This window comes from Lissotriton vulgaris, chromosome 1_1 (assembly GCF_964263255.1).
Source record: "Lissotriton vulgaris chromosome 1_1, aLisVul1.2, whole genome shotgun sequence".
Lineage (NCBI taxonomy): Eukaryota > Metazoa > Chordata > Amphibia > Caudata > Salamandridae > Lissotriton > Lissotriton vulgaris.
The window spans coordinates 233,271,343-233,292,824 of record NC_141685.1 but is presented as its reverse complement, the minus strand read 5'-3'; the positions used below and the strand labels follow the sequence as shown (position 1 = coordinate 233,292,824).

The 21,482-nt window shown below is 42.1% G+C and overlaps 5 non-coding genes across 5 annotated transcripts; all 5 read left to right on the top strand.

The window, feature by feature from the left end:
• The first annotated feature begins 2,255 nt into the window (after nucleotides 1-2,255).
• On the top strand, nucleotides 2,256-2,328 carry TRNAK-CUU (transfer RNA lysine (anticodon CUU)). Its single transcript has one exon. It is a non-coding gene; the product is annotated as a tRNA-Lys (tRNA).
• Nucleotides 2,329-13,727: 11,399 nt separating this feature from the next.
• Nucleotides 13,728-13,800, top strand: TRNAA-AGC (transfer RNA alanine (anticodon AGC)). The gene has a single exon. It is a non-coding gene; the product is annotated as a tRNA-Ala (tRNA).
• Nucleotides 13,801-16,936: 3,136 nt separating this feature from the next.
• On the top strand, nucleotides 16,937-17,009 carry TRNAA-GGC (transfer RNA alanine (anticodon GGC)). The gene has a single exon. It is a non-coding gene; the product is annotated as a tRNA-Ala (tRNA).
• A 574-nt stretch (nucleotides 17,010-17,583) lies between these two features.
• On the top strand, nucleotides 17,584-17,656 carry TRNAK-CUU (transfer RNA lysine (anticodon CUU)). The gene has a single exon. It is a non-coding gene; the product is annotated as a tRNA-Lys (tRNA).
• Nucleotides 17,657-20,097: 2,441 nt separating this feature from the next.
• Nucleotides 20,098-20,170, top strand: TRNAA-AGC (transfer RNA alanine (anticodon AGC)). Its single transcript has one exon. It is a non-coding gene; the product is annotated as a tRNA-Ala (tRNA).
• Nucleotides 20,171-21,482: the final 1,312 nt, after the last annotated feature.

Below are 21,482 nucleotides of genomic sequence, written 5' to 3'. Positions count from 1 at the left end.
TTATAAAATTTGCATACATTTTATTTTTAACTTGTCATTGCCAAGGTCATTGCAGAGTAAGAACAGAAAAATCTCAGATGGCTTTCAAATATGGTCTCATTATAACAACTAAATTGGTTTAATCAAAAGGGTTCAGGTATTCTTGTGGAGAAGTGTGGCTCATGGTGTAGAGCAGGCAGACCCGGAAGCTGAGGTCAGACCCGGGACCAGGGTTCAATTCCCAACGCGGCAGGGTTTTGAGCTCAAATGTCCACGGACTTGATAATTCTCGCTTCGGTGCCTGCTCTAATCATGGGTTCTCACTCTGCAACTCTGGGCATTAAGCTTGCTTAATCTCCACAACGGCCCCCCTGCGGCGGGATGCCTGGCTTTCACCTTGGGGATGCCCTGTAGGGGCTATCTCACAGGGAAAAGCCAGGACGGGTTCCCAAGGCAAGCGCCGGGAAACCTCCGGGTAGCTGTGCGCTCAATAAATGCAAACATAATAATAATAATAATAATTCTTTAGTATGTGAGAGGAATTTGAATTCTTATGCAATCTCAAAATGAAGTTCTCACAACTTCCATTTTCATTTTCTCTTATTTTTTTTGACCTCTGTCCTCTGAAGGATGTATAAATCTGGCTTTCCTTGCAAAACAAGAGTAGAGGAATATCCAGGATTTGATTTCCTTCACAAAAAGGGATTGGTCTGCATACTGTCTTACGGAGGGAGCCCGGCTAGCTCAGTCGGTAGAGCAAGCATAAGACTCTTAATCTCAGGGTTGTGGGTTCGAGCCCCACATTGGGCAAAAACGAGTAATTTTTGCCTGAATATTGCATTGACTCTCATAATATGGAGATTAATCTTGCATTAGACCTGCAATAACTCCCAAAAATTGTCCAGGAATGGATTTCCTTCATAAAAAATGATTAGTCTGCATACCATCTTGAAGTGGGAGCCCGGCTAGCTCAGTCGGTAGAGCATGAGACTCTTAATCTCAGAGTCGTGGGTTCGAGCCCTACGTTGGGCGAAAATTAGTAATTTTTGCTGGATTATTGCATTGACTCTCATAATCTGGTGAATATTCTTGCATTAGACATGCAATAACTATCAGAAATGGTATCTCCCTTGGTTTCTCATTGGTGGGAAATTTAACTTCAAGATTAGCTAGGGTATGAGTCTAGATGAACACACCGCAATATCACTCATATTCGAGTAGTAAACAGGCCAACCTGAACTGTAAAACATCCCATAAGTGGGGGTAAGGCATAAGTTAGGAGTGAACTGAACACTGTTATGGGCAATTGGACTTCAGATAAAGTGTGGAAGGCAGTGAGGTTACTTTTTTCATGTTATGCAGATTTAACACACAGGGGAATTAGCTCAAATGGTAGAGCGCTCGCTTAGCATGCGAGAGGTAGCGGGGTCGATGCCTGCATTCTCCATTATAAAATTTGCATACATTTTATTTTTAGTAAACAGGCCAACCTGAACTGTAAAACATCCCATAAGTGGAGGTAAGGCATAAGTTAGGAGTGAACTGAACACTGTTATGGGCAATTGGACTTCAGATAAAGTGTGGAAGGCAGTGAGGTTACTTTTTTCATGTAATGCAGATTTAACACACAGGGGAATTAGTTCAAATGGTAGAGCGCTCGCTTAGCATGCGAGAGGTAGCGGGATCGATGCCCGCATTCTCCATTATAAAATTTGCATACATTTTATTTTTAACTTGTCATTGCCAAGGTCATTGCAGAGTAAGAACAGAAAAATCACAGATGGCTTTCAAATATGGTCTCATTATAACAAGTAAAGTGGTTTAATCAAAAAGGTTCAGGTATTCTTTAGCATGTGAGAGGAATTTGAATTCTTATGCAATCTCAAAATGAAGTTCTCACAACTTCCATTTTCATTTTCTCTTATTTTTTTTGACCTCTGTCCTCTGAAGGATGTATAAATCTGGCTTTCCTTGCAAAACAAGAGTAGAGGAATATCCAGGATTTGATTTTCTTCACAAAAAGGGATTGGTCTGCATACTGTCTTAAGGAGGGATCCCGGCTAGCTCAGTCGGTAGAGCATGAGACTCTTAATCTCAGGGTCGTGGGTTCGAGCCCCACGTTGGGTGAAAACGAGTAATTTTTGCCTGAATATTGCATTGACTCTCATAATATGGAGATTAATCTTGCATTAGACATGCAATACCTCCCAAAAACTGTCCAGGAATGGATTTCCTTCATAAAAAATGATTAGTCTGCATACCATCCTGAAGTGGGAGCCCGGCTAGCTCAGTCGGTAGAGCATGAGACTCTTAATCTCAGGGTCGTGGGTTCGAGCCCCACGTTGGGCGAAAATGAGTAATTTTTGCTGGACTCTCATAATCTGGTGATTATTCTTGCATTAGACATGCAATAACTATCAACAATGGTATCTCCCTTGGTTTCTCATTGGTGGGAAATTTAACTTCAAGATTAGCTAGGGTATGAGTCTAGATGAACACACCGCAATATCACTCATATTCGAGTAGTAAACAGGCCAACCTGAACTGTAAAACATACCATAAGTGGAGGTAAGGCATAAGTTAGGAGTGAACTTAACACTGTTATGGGCAATTGAACTTCAAATAAAGGTTGGAAGTCAGTAAGGTTACTTTTTTCATGTTATGCAGATTAAACACACAGGGGAATTACCTGAAATGGTAGTACGATCGCTTAGCATGCGAGAGGTAGCGGGATCAATGCCCACATTCTCCATTATAAAATGTGCATACATTTTATTTTTAACTTGTCATTGCCAAGGTCATTGCTGAGTAAGAACAGAAAAATCACAGATGGCTTTCAAATATGGTCTCATTATAACAACTAAAGTGGTTTAATCAAAAGGGTTCAGGTATTCTTTAGCATGTGAGAGGAATTTGAATTCTTATGCAATCTCAAAATGAAGTTCTCACAACTTCCATTTTCATTTTCTCTTATTTTTTTTGACACTCTGTCCTCTGAAGGATGTATGAATCTGGCTTTCCTTGCAAAACAAGAGTAGAGGAATATCCAGGATTTGATTTTCTTCACAAAAAGGGATTGGTCTGCATACTGTCTTAAGGAGGGAACCCGGCTAGCTCAGTCGGAAGAGCATGAGACTCTTAATCTCAGGGTCGTGGGTTCTAGCCCCACGTTGGGCGAAAATAAGTAATTTTTGCTGGATTATTGCATTGACTCTCATAATCTGGTGAATATTCTTGCATTAGACATGCAATAACTATCAGAAATGGTATCTCCCTTGGTTTCTCATTGGTGGGAAATTTAACTTCAAGATTAGCTAGGGTATGAGTCTAGATGAACCCACCGCAATATCACTCATATTCGAGTAGTAAACAGGCCAACCTGAACTGTAAAACATCCCATAAGTGGAGGTAAGGCATAAGTTAGGAGTGAATTTAACACTGTTATGGGCAATTGGACTTCAAATAAAGTGTGGAAGGCAGTAAGGTTACTTTTTTCATGTTATGCAGTTTAAACACAAAGGGGAATTAGCTCAAATGGTAAAGTGCTCTCTTAGCATGCGAGAGGTAGCGGGATCGATGCCCGCATTCTCCATTATAAAATTTGCATACATTTTATTTTTAACTTGTCATTGCCAAGGTCATTGCAGAGTAAGAACAGAAAAATCTCAGATTGCTTTCAAATATGGTCTCATTATAACAACTAAAGTGGTTTAATCAAAAGGGTTCAGGTATTCTTTAGCATGTGAGAGGAATTTGAATTCTTATGCAATCTCAAAATGAAGTTCTCACAACTTCCATTTTCATTTTCTCTTTTTTTTTTGACACTCTGTCCTCTGAAGGATGTATAAATCTGGCTTTCCTTGCAAAACAAGAGTAGAGGAATATCCAGGATTTGATTTTCTTCACAAAAAGGGATTGGTCTGCATACTGTCTTAAGGAGGGAGCCCGGCTAGCTCAGTCGGTAGAGCAAGCATGAGACTCTTAATCTCAGGGTCGTGGGTTCGAGCCCCACATTGGGCGAAAACGAGTAATTTTTGCCTTAATATTGCATTGACTCTCATAATATGGACATTAATCTTGCATTAGACCTGCAATAACTCCCAAAAATTGTCCAGGAATGGATTTCCTTCATAAAAAATGATTAGTCTGCATACCATCTTGAAGTGGGAGCCCGGCTAGCTCAGTCGGTAGAGCATGAGACTCTTAATCTCAGAGTCGTGGGTTCGAGCCCCACGTTGGGCGAAAATTAGTAATTTTTGCTGGATTATTGCATTGACTCTCATAATCTGGTGAATATTCTTGCATTAGACATGCAATAACTATCAGAAATGGTATCTCCCTTGGTTTCTCATTGGTGGGAAATTTAACTTCAAGATTAGCTAGGGTATGAGTCTAGATCAGGGATACTCATAGTACGGCCCGCGGGCCGGTGGCGGCCCGGCAAGCCTTCCCTGGCGGCCCGCGGGCCTCGCAGACATCGTCCCTGTGTTTTAAGAACACATTCTTATTTTAAAATGTCTGCAAACACTAACGGGTGCAGCAGCGACAATCAGAGAGGCTCTGCTGCTCTGTGGGGGCCGGGTGATTCAATCCAGCGATAGGCAGAGCAGCAGAGTCTCTCACACACACACAGCCGCACCCGAGCACTTCACACGTCTTTAGAAAGACCATTTGCATGTTAGTAAAGCTTTGTGAATTTCACCTCGTCTTAGGCCCCTGTTGCTCCGCTCTGTGGGCGCCGGGTGATTAATTCCAGTGATAGGCAGAGCGGAGCTGCAGGGGCCTAAGAAGAGGTGAAATTCACAAAGCTTTACTAACATGCAAATGGTCTTTCTAAAGACGTGTGAAGTGCTCGGGTGCGGCTGGAAGCGGGAAGCTGTCTCAGCCCTGGCAGACACAGTCTGTTAGCAGTCTACAAAAGGTGACATTTTACCACAGAGCTGCACTGCTCTAAATGTAATGCAGCTAAGTCCTTCAGTATCGCGTGAAGGGCAGTTTCTGATATGGTGGTGGGGGTCATGCGCTTCTTCATCCTGCTTGAGAGTGCCCAAGAAGAGCATTTGTCTATGCTGCTTTTTGAGAGACATGCAATGATTTTAGCATTAGAATATAATGCATCATAGTGTGGCAAGGGTCTCGGAACACCTCAGGGTTCACAAGGTTGGTGGCACTCTGTATGGAGTGAGGGCACGTAAGAGATGCTACTTCCAGAAAGTGAAATGAATCAAGATTAGCCACTGCTGAGAATTAGTCCTATTGAATAGGAGTTCATGGGGCAAGAGCATTCTGAAGTTAGTGAAACTCTTTACGTCAAGGGAGGTAGAGGGAGGGAGGGAGGGAGACAGACAGACAGAGGGAGAGGGAGAGGGAGGGAGACCGAGAAATGGAGACAGAGAAAGGGAGACAGACAGCGGGCGGAGGTCGACAGACGGAGGGAGGCGGGGGAGGGAAGCAGAAGTGAGGGAGTGAGGGAGTGGGGGAAGGGGAGTGAGGGAAGGGGAGTGAGTGAGGGAGTAAGGAAAGGGGAGTGAGGGAGGGAGTGAGGGAGGCAGAGGGAGGGAGGCAGAAGTGAGGGAAGGGGAGCGAGTGAAAGAGAGAGGGAAGGGGATTGAGGGAGGTAGGGTAGGGGAGAGAGGGAGTGAGGGAAGGGGAGTGAGGGAGTGAAGGAGGGAGAGAGGGAAGGGGAGAGAGGGAGAGTGGGAAGGGGAGTGAGGGAGGGAGGGAGAGGAGGAAGGGTAGTTAGGGAGAGGGGAGGAGAGAGGGAAGGAGAGAGAGGGAGACAGAGAGGGAAAGAGACAGTCAGAGTGAGGGAGAGAGAGTCAGAGTGGGTGAGACAGAGGGAGACAGGGAGAGAGAGGGATGGAGGGAGGGAGACAGAGAGAGAGAGAGAGATATAGAGGGAGTGTGACAGAGATAGAGGGATGGAGGGAGGAAGACAGAGAGAGAGAGAGAGAAACAGATAGAGAGAAAGAGAGATGTGTGTATGCCGGGTCTGGTGGCTCAGTGGACGAAGGCGTCCGCTGCAGGGACCCGTGTTCAACCTCATGGCCACAGTTTTTTTGTTGTTGCTCTAGCCCCGCCCCCTCCCCTCAGACCCCGCCCCCACCGGTGCGGCCCTCGGACCCAAACCACAATGTAAATTTGGCCCCAGAGAGAAAGTTTGTGAGTACCCATGGTCTAGATGAACACACCGCAATATCACTCATATTCGAGTAGTAAACAGGCCAACCTGAACTGTAAAACATCCCATAAGTGGAGGTAAGGCATAAGTTAGGAGTGAACTGAACACTGTTATGGGCAATTGGACTTCAGATAAAGTGTGGAAGGCAGTGAGGTTACTTTTTTCATGTTATGCAGATTTAACACACAGGGGAATTAGTTCAAATGGTAGAGCGCTCGCTTAGCATGCGAGAGGTAGCGGGATCGATGCCCGCATTCTCCATTATAAAATTTGCATACATTTTATTTTTAACTTGTCATTGCCAAGGTCATTGCAGAGTAAGAACAGAAAAATCTCAGATGGCTTTCAAATATGGTCTCATTATAACAACTAAAGTGGTTTAATCAAAAGGGTTCAGGTATTCTTTAGTATGTGAGAGGAATTTGAATTCTTATGCAATCTCAAAATGAAGTTCTCACAACTTCCATTTTCATTTTCTCTTTTTTTTTTTGACACTCTGTCCTCTGAAGGATGTATAAATCTGGCTTTCCTTGCAAAACAAGAGTAGAGGAATATCCAGGATTTGATTTCCTTCACAAAAAGGGATTGGTCTGCATACTGTCTTAAGGAGGGAGCCCGGCTAGCTCAGTCGGTAGAGCAAGCATAAGACTCTTAATCTCAGGGTTGTGGGTTCGAGCCCCACATTGGGCAAAAACGAGTAATTTTTGCCTGAATATTGCATTGACTCTCATAATATGGAGATTAATCTTGCATTAGACCTGCAATAACTCCCAAAAATTGTCCAGGAATGGATTTCCTTCATAAAAAATGATTAGTCTGCATACCATCTTGAAGTGGGAGCCCGGCTAGCTCAGTCGGTAGAGCATGAGACTCTTAATCTCAGAGTCGTGGGTTCGAGCCCTACGTTGGGCGAAAATTAGTAATTTTTGCTGGATTATTGCATTGACTCTCATAATCTGGTGAATATTCTTGCATTAGACATGCAATAACTATCAGAAATGGTATCTCCCTTGGTTTCTCATTGGTGGGAAATTTAACTTCAAGATTAGCTAGGGTATGAGTCTAGATGAACACACCGCAATATCACTCATATTCGAGTAGTAAACAGGCCAACCTGAACTGTAAAACATCCCATAAGTGGAGGTAAGGCATAAGTTAGGAGTGAACTGAACACTGTTATGGGCAATTGGACTTCAGATAAAGTGTGGAAGGCAGTGAGGTTACTTTTTTCATGTTATGCAGATTTAACACACAGGGGAATTAGCTCAAATGGTAGAGCGCTCGCTTAGCATGCGAGAGGTAGCGGGGTCGATGCCTGCATTCTCCATTATAAAATTTGCATACATTTTATTTTTAGTAAACAGGCCAACCTGAACTGTAAAACATCCCATAAGTGGAGGTAAGGCATAAGTTAGGAGTGAACTGAACACTGTTATGGGCAATTGGACTTCAGATAAAGTGTGGAAGGCAGTGAGGTTACTTTTTTCATGTAATGCAGATTGAACACACAGGGGAATTAGTTCAAATGGTAGAGCGCTCACTTAGCATGCGAGAGGTAGCGGGATCGATGCCCGCATTCTCCATTATAAAATTTGCATACATTTTATTTTTAACTTGTCATTGCCAAGGTCATTGCAGAGTAAGAACAGAAAAATCACAGATGGCTTTCAAATATGGTCTCATTATAACAAGTAAAGTGGTTTAATCAAAAAGGTTCAGGTATTCTTTAGCATGTGAGAGGAATTTGAATTCTTATGCAATCTCAAAATGAAGTTCTCACAACTTCCATTTTCATTTTCTCTTATTTTTTATGACCTCTGTCCTCTGAAGGATGTATAAATCTGGCTTTCCTTGCAAAACAAGAGTAGAGGAATATCCAGGATTTGATTTTCTTCACAAAAAGGGATTGGTCTGCATACTGTCTTAAGGAGGGATCCCGGCTAGCTCAGTCGGTAGAGCATGAGACTCTTAATCTCAGGGTCGTGGGTTCGAGCCCCACGTTGGGTGAAAACGAGTAATTTTTGCCTGAATATTGCATTGACTCTCATAATATGGAGATTAATCTTGCATTCGACATGCAATACCTCCCAAAAATTGTCCAGGAATGGATTTCCTTCATAAAAAATGATTAGTCTGCATACCATCTTGAAGTGGGAGCCCGGCTAGCTCAGTCGGTAGAGCATGAGACTCTTAATCTCAGGGTCGTCGGTTCGAGCCCCACGTTGGGCGAAAATGAGTAATTTTTGCTGGACTCTCATAATCTGGTGATTATTCTTGCATTAGACATGCAATAACTATCAACAATGGTATCTCCCTTGGTTTCTCATTGGTGGGAAATTTAACTTCAAGATTAGCTAGGGTATGAGTCTAGATGAACACACCGCAATATCACTCATATTCGAGTAGTAAACAGGACAACCTGAACTGTAAAACATACCATAAGTGGAGGTAAGGCATAAGTTAGGAGTGAACTTAACACTGTTATGGGCAATTGAACTTCAAATAAAGGTTGGAAGTCAGTAAGGTTACTTTTTTCATGTTATGCAGATTAAACACACAGGGGAATTACCTGAAATGGTAGTACGATCGCTTAGCATGCGAGAGGTAGCGGGATCAATGCCCACATTCTCCATTATAAAATTTGCATACATTTTATTTTTAACTTGTCATTGCCAAGGTCATTGCAGAGTAAGAACAGAAAAATCACAGATGGCTTTCAAATATGGTCTCATTATAACAACTAAAGTGGTTTAATCAAAAGGGTTCAGGTATTCTTTAGCATGTGAGAGGAATTTGAATTCTTATGCAATCTCAAAATGAAGTTCTCACAACTTCCATTTTCATTTTCTCTTATTTTTTTTGACACTCTGTCCTCTGAAGGATGTATAAATCTGGCTTTCCTTGCAAAACAAGAGTAGAGGAATATCCAGGATTTGATTTTCTTCACAAAAAGGGATTGGTCTGCATACTGTCTTAAGGAGGGAACCCGGCTAGCTCAGTCGGAAGAGCATGAGACTCTTAATCTCAGGGTCGTGGGTTCTAGCCCCACGTTGGGCAAAAATAAGTAATTTTTGCTGGATTATTGCATTGACTCTCATAATCTGGTGAATATTCTTGCATTAGACATGCAATAACTATCAGAAATGGTATCTCCCTTGGTTTCTCATTGGTGGGAAATTTAACTTCAAGATTAGCTAGGGTATGAGTCTAGATGAACCCACCGCAATATCACTCATATTCGAGTAGTAAACAGGCCAACCTGAACTGTAAAACATCCCATAAGTGGAGGTAAGGCATAAGTTAGGAGTGAATTTAACACTGTTATGGGCAATTGGACTTCAAATAAAGTGTGGAAGGCAGTAAGGTTACTTTTTTCATGTTATGCAGTTTAAACACAAAGGGGAATTAGCTCAAATGGTAAAGTGCTCTCTTAGCATGCGAGAGATAGCGGGATCGATGCCCGCATTCTCCATTATAAAATTTGCATACATTTTATTTTTAACTTGTCATTGCCAAGGTCATTGCAGAGTAAGAACAGAAAAATCTCAGATGGCTTTCAAATATGGTCTCATTATAACAACTAAAGTGGTTTAATCAAAAGGGTTCAGGTATTCTTTAGCATGTGAGAGGAATTTGAATTCTTATGCAATCTCAAAATGAAGTTCTCACAACTTCCATTTTCATTTTCTCTTTTTTTTTTGACACTCTGTCCTCTGAAGGATGTATAAATCTGGCTTTCCTTGCAAAACAAGAGTAGAGGAATATCCAGGATTTGATTTTCTTCACAAAAAGGGATTGGTCTGCATACTGTCTTAAGGAGGGAGCCCGGCTAGCTCAGTCGGTAGAGCAAGCATGAGACTCTTAATCTCAGGGTCGTGGGTTCGAGCCCCACATTGGGCGAAAATGAGTAATTTTTGCCTTAATATTGCATTGACTCTCATAATATGGACATTAATCTTGCATTAGACCTGCAATAACTCCCAAACATTGTCCAGGAATGGATTTCCTTCATAAAAACTGATTAGTCTGCATACCATCTTGAAGTGGGAGCCCGGCTAGCTCAGTCGGTAGAGCATGAGACTCTTAATCTCAGAGTCGTGGGTTTGAGCCCCACGTTGGGCGAAAATTAGTAATTTTTGCTGGATTATTGCATTGACTCTCATAATCTGGTGAATATTCTTGCATTAGACATGCAATAACTATCAGAAATGGTATCTCCCTTGGTTTCTCATTGGTGGGAAATTTAACTTCAAGATTAGCTAGGGTATGAGTCTAGATCAGGGATACTCATAGTACGGCCCGCGGGCCGGTAGCGGCCCGGCAAGCCTTCCCTGGCGGACCGCGGGCCTCGCAGACATCGTCCCTGTGTTTTAAGAACACATTTTTATTTAAAAATGTCTGCAAACACTAACGGGTGCAGCAGCGACAATCAGAGAGACTCTGCTGCTCTGTGGGGGCCGGGTGATTCAATCCAGCGATAGGCAGAGCAGCAGAGTCTCTCACACACACACAGCTGCACCCGAGCACTTCACACGTCTTTAGAAAGACCATTTGCATGTTAGTAAAGCTTTGTGAATTTCACCTCGTCTTAGGCCCCTGCAGCTCCGCTCTGTGGGCGCCGGGTGATTAATTCCAGTGATAGGCAGAGCGGAGCTGCAGGGGCCTAAGAAGAGGTGAAATTCACAAAGCTTTACTAACATGCAAATGGTCTTTCTAAAGACGTGTGAAGTGCTCGGGTGCGGCTGGAAGCGGGAAGCTGTCTCAGCCCTGGCAGACACAGTCTGTTAGCAGTCTACAAAAGGTGACATTTTACCACAGAGCTGCACTGCTCTAAATGTAATGCAGCTAATTCCTTCAGTATCGAGTGAAGGGCAGTTTCCGATATGGTGGTGGGGGTCATGCGCTTCTTCATCCTGCTTGGGAGTGCCCAAGAAGAGCATTTGTCTATGCTGCTTTTTGAGAGACATGCAATGATTTTAGCATTAGAATATAATGCATCATAGTGTGGCAAGGGTCTCGGAACACCTCAGGGTTCACAAGGTTGGTGGCACTCTGTATGGAGTGAGGGCACGTAAGAGATGCTACTTCCAGAAAGTGAAATGAATCAAGATTAGCCACTGCTGAGAATTAGTCCTATTGAATAGGAGTTCATGGGGCAAGAGCATTCTGAAGTTAGTGAAACCCTTTACGTCAAGGGAGGTAGAGGGAGGGAGGGAGGGAGACAGACAGACAGAGGGAGAGGGAGAGGGAGGGAGACCGAGAAATGGAGACAGAGAAAGGGAGACAGACAGCGGGCGGAGGTCGACAGACGGAGGGAGGCGGGGGAGGGAAGCAGAAGTGAGGGAGTGAGGGAGTGGGGGAAGGGGAGTGAGGGAAGGGGAGTGAGTGAGGGAGTAAGGAAAGGGGAGTGAGGGAGGGAGTGAGGGAGGCAGAGGGAGGGAGGCAGAAGTGAGGGAAGGGGAGCGAGGGAAAGAGAGAGGGAAGGGGATTGAGGGAGGTAGGGTAGGGGAGAGAGGGAGTGAGGGAAGGGGAGTGAGGGAGTGAAGGAGGGAGAGAGGGAAGGGGAGAGAGGGAGAGTGGGAAGGGGAGTGAGGGAGGGAGGGAGAGGAGGAAGGGTAGTTAGGGAGAGGGGAGGAGAGAGGGAAGGAGAGAGAGGGAGACAGAGAGGGAGAGAGACAGTCAGAGTGAGGGAGAGAGAGTCAGAGTGGGTGAGACAGAGGGAGACAGGGAGAGAGAGGGATGGAGGGAGGGAGACAGAGAGAGAGAGAGAGATAGAGGGAGTGTGACAGAGATAGAGGGATGGAGGGAGGAAGACAGAGAGAGAGAGAGAAACAGATAGAGAGAAAGAGAGATGTGTGTATGCCGGGTCTGGTGGCTCAGTGGACGAAGGCGTCCGCTGCAGGGACCCGTGTTCAACCTCATGGCCACAGTTTTTTTGTTGTTGCTCTAGCCCTGCCCCCTCCCCTCAGACCCCGCCCCCACCGGTGCGGCCCTCGGACCCAAACCACAATGTAAATTTGGCCCCAGAGAGAAAGTTTGTGAGTACCCATTGTCTAGATGAACACACCGCAATATCACTCATATTCGAGTAGTAAACAGGCCAACCTGAACTGTAAAACATCCCATAAGTGGAGGTAAGGCATAAGTTAGGAGTGAACTGAACACTGTTATGGGCAATTGGACTTCAGATAAAGTGTGGAAGGCAGTGAGGTTACGTTTTTTCATGTTATGCAGAATTAACACACAGGGGAATTAGCTCAAATGGTAGAGCGATCGCTTAGCATGCGAGAGGTAGCGGGATCGATGCCCGCATTCTCCATTATAAAATTTGCATACATTTTATTTTTAACTTGTCATTGCCAAGGTCATTGCAGAGTAAGAACAGAAAAATCTCAGATGGCTTTCAAATATGGTCTCATTATAACAACTAAAGTGGTTTAATCAAAAGGGTTCAGGTATTCTTTAGTATGTGAGAGGAATTTGAATTCTTATGCAATCTCAAAATGAAGTTCTCACAACTTCCATTTTCATTTTCTCTTTTTTTTTTGACACTCTGTCCTCTGAAGGATGTATAAATCTGGCTTTCCTTGCAAAACAAGAGTAGAGGAATATCCAGGATTTGATTTCCTTCACAAAAAGGGATTGGTCTGCATACTGTCTTAAGGAGGGAGCCCGGCTAGCTCAGTCGGTAGAGCAAGCATAAGACTCTTAATCTCAGGGTTGTGGGTTCGAGCCCCACATTGGGCAAAAACGAGTAATTTTTGCCTGAATATTGCATTGACTCTCATAATATGGAGATTAATCTTGCATTAGACCTGCAATAACTCCCAAAAATTGTCCAGGAATGGATTTCCTTCATAAAAAATTATTAGTCTGCATACCATCTTGAAGTGGGAGCCCGGCTAGCTCAGTCGGTAGAGCATGAGACTCTTAATCTCAGAGTCGTGGGTTCGAGCCCTACGTTGGGCGAAAATTAGTAATTTTTGCTGGATTATTGCATTGACTCTCATAATCTGGTGAATATTCTTGCATTAGACATGCAATAACTATCAGAAATGGTATCTCCCTTGGTTTCTCATTGGTGGGAAATTTAACTTCAAGATTAGCTAGGGTATGAGTCTAGATGAACACACCGCAATATCACTCATATTCGAGTAGTAAACAGGCCAACCTGAACTGTAAAACATCCCATAAGTGGAGGTAAGGCATAAGTTAGGAGTGAACTGAACACTGTTATGGGCAATTGGACTTCAGATAAAGTGTGGAAGGCAAAGAGGTTACTTTTTTCATGTTATGCAGATTTAACACACAGGGTAATTAGCTCAAATGGTAGAGCGCTCGCTTAGCATGCGAGAGGTAGCGGGGTCGATGCCTGCATTCTCCATTATAAAATTTGCATACATTTTATTTTTAGTAAACAGGCCAACCTGAACTGTAAAACATCCCATAAGTGGAGGTAAGGCATAAGTTAGGAGTGAACTGAACACTGTTATGGGCAATTAGACTTCAGATAAAGTGTGGAAGGCAGTGAGGTTACTTTTTTCATGTTATGCAGATTTAACACACAGGGGAATTAGCTCAAATGGTAGAGCGCTCGCTTAGCATGCGAGAGGTAGCGGGATCGATGCCCGCATTCTCCATTATAAAATTTGCATACATTTTATTTTTAACTTGTCATTGCCAAGGTCATTGCAGAGTAAGAACAGAAAAATCACAGATGGCTTTCAAATATGGTCTCATTATAACAACTAAAGTGGTTTAATCAAAAGGGTTCAGGTATTCTTTAGCATGTGAGAGGAATTTGAATTCTTATGCAATCTCAAAATGAAGTTCTCACAACTTCCATTTTCATTTTCTCTTATTTTTTTTGACCTCTGTCCTCTGAAGGATGTATAAATCTGGCTTTCCTTGCAAAACAAGAGTAGAGGAATATCCAGGATTTGATTTTCTTCACAAAAAGGGACTGGTCTGCATGCTGTCTTAAGGAGGGAACCCGGCTAGCTCAGTCGGTAGAGCATGAGACTCTTAATCTCAGGGTCGTGGGTTCGAGCCCCACGTTGGGCGAAAACAAGTAAATTTTGCCTGAATATTGCATTGACTCTCATAATATGGAGATTATTCTTGCATTAGACATGCAATAACTCCCAAAAATAGTCCAGGAATGGATTTCCTTCATAAAAAATGATTAGTCTGCATACAATCTTGAAGTGGGAGCCCGGCTAGCTCAGTCGGTAGAGCATGAGACTCTTATTCTCAGGGTCGTGGGTTCGAGCCCCACGTTGGGCGAAAATGAGTAATGTTTGCTGGACTCTCATAATCTTGTGATTATTCTTGCATTAGACGTGCAATAACTATCAACAATGGTATCTCCCTTGGTTTCTCATTGGTGGGAAATTTAACTTCAAGATTAGCTAGGGTATGAGTCTAGATGAACACACCGCAATATCACTCATATTCGAGTAGTAAACAGGCCAACCTGAACTGTAAAACATACCATAAGTGGAGGTAAGGCATAAGTTAGGAGTGAACTTAACACTGTTATGGGCAATTGAACTTCAAATAAAGGTTGGAAGTCAGTAAGGTTACTTTTTTCATGTTATGCAGATTAAACACACATGGGAATTACCTGAAATGGTAGTACGATCGCTTAGCATGCGAGAGGTAGCGGGATCAATGCCCACATTCTCCATTATAAAATTTGCATACATTTTATTTTTAACTTGTCATTGCCAAGGTCTTTGCAGAGTAAGAACAGAAAAATCACAGATGGCTTTCAAATATGGTCTCATTATAACAACTAAAGTGGTTTAATCAAAAGGGTTCAGGTATTCTTTAGCATGTGAGAGGAATTTGAATTCTTATGCAATCTCAAAATGAAGTTCTCACAACTTCCATTTTCATTTTCTCTTATTTTTTTTGACACTCTGTCCTCTGAAGGATGTATAAATCTGGCTTTCCTTGCAAAACAAGAGTAGAGGAATATCCAGGATTTGATTTTCTTCACAAAAAGGGATTGGTCTGCATACTGTCTTAAGGAGGGAACCCGGCTAGCTCAGTCGGAAGAGCATGAGACTCTTAATCTCAGGGTCGTGGGTTCTAGCCCCACGTTGGGCGAAAATAAGTAATTTTTGCTGGATTATTGCATTGACTCTCATAATATGGTGAATATTCTTGCCTTAGACATGCAATAACTATCAGAAATGGTATCTCCCTTGGTTTCTCATTGGTGGGAAATTTAACTTCAAGATTAGCTAGGGTATGAGTCTAGATGAACACACCGCAATATCACTCATATTCGAATAGTAAACAGGCCAACCTGAACTGTAAAACATCCCATAAGTGGAGGTAAGGCATAAGTTAGGAGTGAATTTAACACTGTTATGGGCAATTGGACTTCAAATAAAGTGTGGAAGGCAGTAAGGTTACTTTTTTCATGTTATGCAGTTTGAACACAAAGGGGAATTAGCTCAAATGGTAAAGCGCTCTCTTAGCATGCGAGAGGTAGCGAGATCGATGCCTGCATTCTCCATTATAAAATTTGCATACATTTTATTTTTAACTTGTCATTGCCAAGGTCATTGCAGAGTAAGAACAGAAAAATCTCAGATGGCTTTCAAATATGGTCTCATTATAACAACTAAAGTGGTTTAATCAAAAGGGTTCAGGTATTCTTTAGCATGTGAGAGGAATTTGAATTCTTATGCAATCTCAAAATGAAGTTCTCACAACTTCCATTTTCATTTTCTCTTTTTTTTTGACACTCTGTCCTCTGAAGGATGTATAAATCTGGCTTTCCTTGCAAAACAAGAGTAGAGGAATATCCAGGATTTGATTTTCTTCACAAAAAGGGATTGGTCTGCATACTGTCTTAAGGAGGGAGCCCGGCTAGCTCAGTCGGTAGAGCAAGCATGAGACTCTTAATCTCAGGGTCGTGGGTTCGAGCCCCACATTGGGCGAAAACGAGTAATTTTTGCCTGAATATTGCATTGACTCTCATAATATGGACATTAATCTTGCATTAGACCTGCAATAACTCCCAATAATTGTCCAGGAATGGATTTCCTTCATAAAAAATGATTCGTCTGCATACCATCTTGAAGTGGGAGCCCGGCTAGCTCAGTCGGTAGAGCATGAGACTCTTAATCTCAGAGTCGTGGGTTCGAGCCCCACGTTGGGCGAAAATTAGTAATTTTTGCTGGATTATTGCATTGACTCTCATAATCTGGTGAATATTCTTGCATTAGACATGCAATAACTATCAGAAATGGTATCTCCCTTGGTTTCTCATTGGTGGGAAATTTAACTTCAAGATTAGCTAGGGTATGAGTCTAGATGAACACACCACAATATCACTCATATTCGAGTAGTAAACAGGCCAACCTGAACTGTAAAACATCCCATAAGTGGAGGTAAGGCATAAGTTAGGAGTGAACTGAACACTGTTATGGGCAATTGGACTTCAGATAAAGTGAGGAAGGCAGTGAGGTTACTTTTTTCATGTTATGCAGATTTAACACACAGGGAAATTAGCTCAAATGGTAGAGCACTCGCTTAGCATGCGAGAGGTAGCGGGATCGATGCCCGCATTCTCCATTATAAAATTTGCATACATTTTATTTTTAGTAAACAGGCCAACCTGAACTGTAAAACATCGCATAAGTGGAGGTAAGGCATAAGTTAGGAGTGAACTGAACACTGTTATGGGCAATTGGACTTCAGATAAAGTGTGGAAGGCAGTGAGGTTACTTTTTTCATGTTATGCATATTTAACACACAGGGGAATTAGCTCAAGTGGTAGAGCGCTCGCTTGGCATGCGAGAGGTAGCGGGATCGATGCCCGCATTCTCCATTATAAAATTTGCATACATTTTATTTTTAACTTGTCATTGCCAAGGTCATTGCAGAGTAGGAACAGAAAAATCACAGATGGCTTTCAAATATGGTCTCATTATAACAACTGAAGTGGTTTAATCAAAAGGGTTCAGGTATTCTTTAGCATGTGAGAGGAATTTGAATTCTTATGCAATCTCAAAATGAAGTTCTCACAACTTCCATTTTCATTTTCTCTTATTTTTTTTGACACTCTGTCCTCTGAAGGAGGTATAAATCTGGCTTTCCTTGCAAAACAAGAGTAGAGGAATATCCAGGATTTGATTTTCTTCACAAAGAGGGATTGGTCTGCATACTGTCTTAAGGAGGGAACCCGGCTAGCTCAGTCGGTAGAGCATGAGACTCTTAATCTCAGGGTCGTGGGCTCGAGCCCCACGTTAGGCGAAAATGAGTAATTTTTGCCTGAATATTGCATTGACTCTCATAATATGGAGATTAATCTTGCATTAGACATGCAATAACTCCCAAAAATTGTCCAGGAATGGATTTCCTTCATAAAAAATGATTAGTCTGCGTACCATCTTGAAGTGGGAGCCCGGCTAGCTCAGTTGGTAGAGCATGAGACTCTTAATCTCAGGGTCGTGGGTTCGAGCCCCACGTTGGGCGAAAATGAGTAATTTTTGCTGGACTCTCATAATCTGGTGATTATTCTTGCATTAGACATGCAATACCTATCAAAAATGGTATCTCCCTTGGTTTCTCATTGGTGGGAATTTTAACTTCAAGATTAGGTAGGGTATGAGTCTAGATGAACACACCACAATATCACTCATATTCGAGTAGTAAACAGGCCAACCTGAACTGTAAAACATCCCATAAGTGGAGGTAAGGCATAAGTTAGGAGTGAACTGAACACTGTTATGGGCAATTGGACTTCAAATAAAGTGTGGAAGGCAGTGAGGTTACTTTTTTCATGTTATGCAGATTAAACACATAGGGGAATTAGCTCAAATGTTAGAGCGCTTGCTTAGCATGCGAGAGGTAGCGGGATCGATGCCCGCATTCTCCATTATAAAATTTGCATACATTTTATTTTTAACTTGTCATTGCCAAGGTCATTGCAGAGTAAGAACAGAAAAATCACAGATGGCTTTCAAATATGGTCTCATTATAACAACTAAAGTGGTTTAATCAAAAGGGTTCAGGTATTCTTTAGCATGTGAGAGGAATTTGAATTCTTATGCAATCTCAAAATGAAGTTCTCACAACTTCCATTTTCATTTTCTCCTATTTTTTTTGACACTCTGTCCTCTGAAGGATGTATAAATCTGGCTTTCCTTGCAAAACAAGAGTAGAGGAATATCCAGGATTTGATTTTCTTCACAAAAAGGGATTGGTCTGCATACTGTCTTAAGGAGGGAACCCGGCTAGCTCAGTCGGTAGAGCATAAGACTCTTAATCAAAGGGTCGTGGGTTCGAGCCCCACGTTGGGCGAAAATGAGTAATTTTTGCCTGAATATTTCATTGACTCTCATAATATGGAGATTAATCTTGCATTCGACCTGCAATAACTCTTAAAAATTGTCCAGGAATGGATTTCCTTCATAAAAAATGATTAGTCTGCATACCATCTTGAAGTGGGAGCCCGGCTAGCTCAGTCGGTAGAGCATGAGACTCTTAATCTCAGGGTCGTGGTTTCGAGCCCCACGTTGGGCGAAAATGAGTAATTTTTGCTGGATTATTGCATTGACTCTCATAATCTGGTGAATATTCTTGCATTAGACATGCAATAACTATCAGAAATGGTATCTCCCTTGGTTTCTCATTGGTGGGAAATTTAACTTCAAGATTAGCTAGGGTATGAGTCTAGATGAACACACCGCAATATCACTCATATTCGAGTAGTAAACAGGCCAACCTGAACTGTAAAACATCCCATAAGTGGAGGTAAGGCATAAGTTAGGAGTGAACTGAACACTGTTATGGGCAATTGGACTTCAGATAAAGTGTGGAAGGCAGTGAGGTTACTTTTTTCATGTTATGCATATTTAACACACAGGGGAATTAGCTCAAGTGGTAGAGTGCTCGCTTAGCATGCAAGAGGTAGTGGGATCGATGCCCGCATTCTCCATTATAAAATTTGCATACATTTTATTTTTAACTTGTCATTGCCAAGGTCATTGCAGAGTAAGAACAGAAAAATCACAGATGGCTTTCAAATATGGTCTCATTATAACAACTAAAGTGGTTTAATCAAAAGGGTTCAGGTATTCTTTAGCATGTGAGAGGAATTTGAATTCTTATGCAATCTCAAAATGAAGTTCTCACAACTTCCATTTTCATTTTCTCTTATTTTTTTGACACTCTGTCCTCTGAAGGATGTATAAATCTGGCTTTCCTTGCAAAACAAGAGTAGAGGAATATCCAGGATTTGATTTTCTTCACAAAAAGGGATTGGTCTGCATACTGTCTTAAGGAGGGAACCCGGCTAGCTCAGTCGGTAGAGCATGAGACTCTTAATCTCAGGGTCGTGGGTTCGAGCCCCACGTTGGGCGAAAACGAGTAATTTTTGCCTGAATATTGCATTGACTCTCATAATATGGAGATTAATCTTGCATTAGACATGCAATAACTCCCAAAAATTGTCCAGGAATGGATTTCCTTCATAAAAAATGATTAGTCTGCATACCATCTTGAAGTGGGAGCCCGGCTAGCTCAGTCGGTAGAGCATGAGACTCTTAATCTCAGGGTCGTGGGTTTGAGCCCCACGTTGGGCGAAAATGAGTAATTTTTGCTGGACTCTCATAATCTGTTGATTATTCTTGCATTAGACATGCAATAACTATCAACAATGGTATCTCCCTTGGTTTCTCATTGGTGGGAAATTTAACTTCAAGATTAGCTAGGGTATGAGTCTAGATGAACACACCGCAATATCCCTCATATTCGAGTAGTAAACAGGCCAACCTGAACTGTAAAACATCCCATAAGTCTAGGTAAGGCATAAATTAGGAGTGAACTGAACACTGTTATGGGCAATTGGACTTCAGATAAAGTGTGGAAGGCAGTGAGGTTACTTTTTTCATGTTATGCATATTTAACACACAGGGGAGTTAGCTCAAGTGGTAGAGCGCTCGCTTAGCATGCGAGAGGTAGCGGGATCGATGCCCGCATTCTCCATTATAAAATTTGCATACATTTTATTTTTAACTTATCATTGCCAAGGTCATTGCAGAGTAAGAACAGAAAAATCACAGATGGCTTTCAAATATGGTCTCATTATAACAACTAAAGTGGTTTAATCAAAAGGGTTCAGGTATTCTTTAGCATGTGAGAGGAATTTGAATTCTTATGCAATCTCAAAATGAAGTTCTCACAACTTCCATTTTCATTTTCTCTTATTTTTTTTGACACTCTGTCCTCTGAAGGATGTATAAATCTGGCTTTCCTTGCAAAACAAGAGTAGAGGAATTTCCAGGATTTGATTTTCTTCACAAAAAGGGATTGGTCTGCATACTGTTTTAAGGAGGGAACCCGGCTAGCTCAGTCGGTAGAGCATGAGACTCTTAATCAAAGGGTCGTGGGTTCGAGCCCCACGTTGGGCGAAAATGAGTAATTTTTGCCTGAATATTTCATTGACTCTCATAATATGGAGATTAATCTTGCATTCGACCTGCAATAACTCTTAAAAATTGTCCAGGAATGGATTTCCTTCATAAAAAATGATTAGTCTGCATACCATCTTGAAGTGGGAGCCCGGCTAGCTCAGTCGGTAGAGCATGAGACTCTTAATCTCAGGGTCGTGGTTTCGAGCCCCACGTTGGGCGAAAATGAGTAATTTTTGCTGGATTATTGCATTGACTCTCATAATCTGGTGAATATTCTTGCATTAGACATGCAATAACTATCAGAAATGGTATCTCCATTGGTTTCTCATTGGTGGGAAATTTAACTTCAAGATTAGCTAGGGTATGAGTCTAGATGAACACACCGCAATATCACTCATATTCGAGTAGTAAACAGGCCAACCTGAACTGTAAAACATCCCATAAGTGGAGGTAAGGCATAAATTAGGAGTGAACTGAACACTGTTATGGGCAATTGGACTTCAGATAAAGTGTGGAAGGCAGTGAGGTTACTTTTTTCATGTTATGCATATTTAACACACAGGGGAATTAGCTCAAGTGGTAGAGCGCTCGCTTAGCCTGCAAGAGGTAGTGGGATCGATGCCCGCATTCTCCATTATAAAATTTGCATACATTTTATTTTTAACTTGTCATTGCCAAGGTCATTGCAGAGTAAGAACAGAAAAATCACAGATGGCTTTCAAATATGGTCTCATTATAACAACTAAAGTGGTTTAATCAAAAGGGTTCAGGTATTCTTTAGCATGTGAGAGGAATTTGAATTCTTATGCAATCTCAAAATGATGTTCTCACAACTTCCATTTTCATTTTCTCTTATTTTTTTGACACTCTGTCCTCTGAAGGAT